The following is a 4,851-nucleotide window of genomic DNA, read 5'->3' as shown; positions in this document are numbered from 1 at the left end:
TTTACAATGCTTCTGAAAAGCTATAATCACAACAGTGATATTTCTCTTAACGTTTAAGCTTAATCTCACTAATATATTACAACAGCAATGTAGTGAGCTTTGATGAAGATGAAGTTTCTGAGCTTTGAATTTGAACAGCGTTTCAGCAAGTTAATTGTTAGCAAATCGTCCACCTTGCTTCTCATCAGAACTTCATATTTATAGGCGTTTGAGAAGATGACCGTTGGGCGCATTTAATGCTTTGCGTATTCCGTACAGCATTGCATTTAATGTTTCACGCTTTTGTCAACTACCTCGAGCCTTGTTCACGCTGTGTCTACTGACGTTGCCTTTAATAGCTTCCAACGTTCCTTTTGTCAGTCAGCGTAGCCTGCCACTTGTACTTTCTTCTGATCTGATGTTTGTGAATATAATATTTGAATATCATCAGAGTCAAACAGCTTGGTGCAAAGCATCTTCTTGTCTTCTGACCTTGAAGTGCTTCTGAGCGTGATACCATGAGAACTTCAGTGCTTCTGCTTCTGATCTCAAGTTCTTCTGATGCTTCCATAGACCCATGTTCTGATTCTTCCTTGACCATCTTCTGATGTCTTGCCAGACCATGTTCTGATGTTGCATGCTGAACCTTCTGAGACAAAGCTTCTGAGCGCTGATTTGTGCATACTCTTTATATATTTCCTGAAAGGGAAATTGCAATGTATTAGAGTACCACATTATCTCACACAAAATCCATATCCTTGTTATCATCAAAACTAAGAATATTGATCAGAACAAATCTTGTTCTAACAATTGAACCAATCATGTCAATGTGATCCCTAACCTCCCAATCGCTGGAATGCGACCGTTCACCGCCCTAAAAGAATTAATTAAATAGTGAGTCCTCTGTTCACTTCGGGAAACATCACTTGGGTTTGGATTTATTGACGATCGTACAAGAAGGAGGGGAATGGAATTCATAACCTTAACAACGTGACTACCATATTTCCTCCTTTCGTCCCCTTCGGAGGAATCATTTGTACTTTTGACAGGATGAGAACTAGAAGGTTTGCTACCATATTCAAAGGACCCCCCCTCCATACCCAGAGCTATCACTATGCAAGATAGGGTTTACAAAAGGATGGTTAACCTCTAAAAGGTTAATATTTTGCATTCTAGTGGTTGACGAATTGAAGCAATTGCAACAGGTTGTAACCAGTTACGAGCAGGTTGTAACCGGTTAACAGCAGGCTAAAATTGATTACCAACAACTTGTAACGGGTTACCAGCAGCTTGTAATCAGTTACAGGTTTGAAATTTCAAATTCTGCAGAAATGGGAAGTGTGGAAGCGTCGTGTGTTGAAGCCTAAAATGAAGAAATGTCATAAGGTCAACAAGGAAAATAGGTTTGCCTCAAAGACGCCAATATTATGAGATTTTTTGTGACAACAAAGTCAATGATGATGGTGATTTCGTCCTTTTTGCGCTTATGATCGAATCCAAACCCGTTAAGACGGAAGAGGCCTTAAGTGATCCAAAGTGGATTTGTGCTATGAAAGAGGAGATGGAATCGATTGAGAAAAATAATACTTGGAAGTTAGTTGATCTACCGGAAGGAAAAAAATAGGTGTGTGTAAGATGGGTCTATAAGGTGAAGGCAAATCCAAAAGGTAAAATAATCAAGCATAAGGCTCGATTAGTTGCGAAGGGACTCTTGCAATGAGAAGGCATAGAATTTGAAGAGGTATTTGCACCTATTTCTAGAATTGAAACCATAAGGCTAATTGTTGGTATTGCAAATAACAACATTTGGTCCATTTATCAAAATGGATGAGAGAATCACATTTTTAAAGGTCCGCTTGAAAAAGAAGTGTATGTAGAACAATCCCCTAGTTTTGCTGTGAAAAACCAAGAAGGAAGATTCTACAACTTGAGAAAAGTGTTATATGTTTTAAAGCGAGCTCTAAGAGCTACGAACAAAATGATAGATGGTTTCTTAAAGAACATTGACTTCAAGAAATACGTATCTGAACATGGCGTTTATGTGAAGACAGATACAAGTGAAGGGGTGATCATTCTTTGTCCATACGTAGACATTTTTTGACTACCAGCAACAACGGATAGTGTATTTCAAAGTTCAAGAGTGAACTTATGAAAGAATTTGAGATGAGAGACCTTGGTATCATGTCATACTTCCTTGGCATAGAGTTCCACAAGTCCAAAAGATGACTGCTTATGCATCAAAAAGAGATATGCTATTGAGATATTGAAGAAGTGTTAAATGGAGCATTGTAATGTTGCCATTACACCAGTTGAACCAAGGCTGCAACTATCAAAGAATGAAGAGGAGCAAGACGTTGATCCAACCCAATTTAGAAGGTTTATTGGATCCTTGCGCTATTTGTGAAATACGCGGCCGAATTTGGAGTTTAGTGTCGATATTGCCAGTAGATTCATGGATAGATCAAAGGTTTCTCACTTGGAAGCAGTCCAAAGAAGCTTAAGATATGTCAAAGGGTTTATTGGATGCAGAATTCTCTTTCCTGCATCAGATACATGCAAAAAATGCAATTTGCTCGATTTCACCGATTACAATTAGTGTGGAGATAAAAAAGATTGTAAGTCTACAATTGAATACATCTCTGTGTTCGTTGAAACACCAATCTCATGGTGTTCGAAGAAGGAATCGTTGGTAGCACTCTCGTCTTCTGAAGCCGAGTATATTTTCGCTTCGTTATGCGTGTGTTAAGCCATGTGGCTAATTAATCTATTGAAGAAGCTACACAACAATGAGGGTGAAACATGTTTGAGAACACTCATTTTTTCCAAGCAAACATGTTTGAGGCATTAAAGTGAGCATTACTTTGCAATCCACCAAATCAAACATCTTGAAAAGAAACAAGTTTCTTTGTATACTTTGCTCGATGAGTGTAGACTCCTTTCGTACATTGATAAATTTTGGTTCCAAGAAAGGAATTTAAGTTCACCGGTCATATCATTTCAAATTTATTTATCAACCATGAGAACTCTTATAAAGACTGTAATAATTTCATTCTAATAAGAACTGCGTCCACTTGGCCTTTTGCAAAATCATTTTCAGAAAGAATTTACTAAATCTAATACAAAGTTATTGGAGTTTGTTTCGAACCTTGCAATAATTTCTTCAGTTGAAAAACATATTATGAATCTTTATTATCCTTATTATGAATCTTTATTATCTTTATGTGGTTGCCAAACCTCTTCAATAATAAATCTATTAAAAATATATACTTTTAACATTCATATAACACAATAATAAGGGATTAATTGTTATGCACTAATGGTCTGTTTGTTTGAGGTGATTTTAAGAAGAGAGAAATGTAAGAGAGAGAAACGTGAGAAATACATATTTTCTCCTCCTTGGTGCATCAGAGAAATAGAGACGACAGATTAAATATTGTGGATCCCATGCACTTTTACTCTCTCCGCACATTTGAGAAGAAAAGGAACGGTAACAATTATTTAAGTTCTTTTTTCACATATACCCTTTATTTCATGGACATCCATCAATGCTTCAATGCTGACTAATTATTTCAATTTATCTAATAATGTATAATAATGTATAATAATGTATAGTGATACTTATTCTTTTCACTATGTATTGCTAATCAATGATAAAAATTAAATTATATATTCAACTAATTTATAATTTAAACTTGATTAAAGCATATTAATACTTTAATATATGTATATATTTGTAGCTAAAGAAAAACGTATATATTAATGTTTATAAAAAAAACGTATATATTATTAGCTTATTCCATAACTAACTTAAAAAATTAATTTTAAAAATAATTATTAATTATTAATTAAATTAAAAATAAATATTTAAATTTACATTGATAAAAAATAATCATTATATATTTAAAAGAGTTATTAGAAAATTTATTTTAAATAATAAAAATGGTTGCATTAATATTTTAATTTAAGGGTATTTTTGTACTTTTCAAAATAGTTACACTTCTCTCTCTTCTATTTCTTTTATACTTCTCTTATAACAAACAATCTATCTACTCTATTTCTCACATCTTTCTCTCTTCTCACACCCTCTCTTACTTATTTCTCTCTTCTCACTTTCTCTCCTTAACCAAACATACCCACATGTCCAATTTTTTACTTTTATTTGTCTCAAATTATTTATCCATTTAAAATATTAATATAAGATTTATTATTTTTTTTATGAATTTATCTGTAAATAACATTTATTTTATTATTGAAATCAAAATAATTAATTATTTTTTGAAAAATGTGAAAATCTTAAAAAGGACATTATATAAACAAAAATTTCAGTATAATATACCTCTTGCAGCCAAATATAACCTTAAGTTAATAGTTTTCCTTTACTTATAATTCCACCTTGTTTGTACAATTTGTTTGTAAAATTATAGTTATATCAATTTTATTTTTTATAGAAAAAAATGTAATTATAACTTTTCAAAATAATTTTAAATTCAAATAATTCTTAAATTTTGATTTCCAAACAGACATTAAAAATTTTGCAATATATACATGTTAATTTCTTTATATATGATAATAAAAAGTATTTTCTTCATACTGTATTTTTGTTGATTAGGATTACTAGGTATCAATTATATTATTTTATATGTAAAATATAATAAATTCAATATTGTTCAGTTTTTTTTGACAGTTTCTATAGTAGTTTTCCTTAATTTAGAGAGAATTTAAATAGAATGAAAATAAACTTACTTAGCATGAGAATCTCATTAATGGAATGCGCATTTAATAAAATCACCATTTGAGGATATCAAACATGCAAATCGATATCAATTCAGCAACAAAGTGATATGTCACAGTAATAAAACTAAAAAGCAGAAA

Source organism: Vicia villosa, unplaced genomic scaffold (genome assembly GCF_029867415.1).
Source record: "Vicia villosa cultivar HV-30 ecotype Madison, WI unplaced genomic scaffold, Vvil1.0 ctg.002403F_1_1, whole genome shotgun sequence".
Lineage (NCBI taxonomy): Eukaryota > Viridiplantae > Streptophyta > Magnoliopsida > Fabales > Fabaceae > Vicia > Vicia villosa.
The sequence above is the reverse complement of the archived record's forward strand: the minus strand, read 5'-3'. Positions refer to the sequence as shown.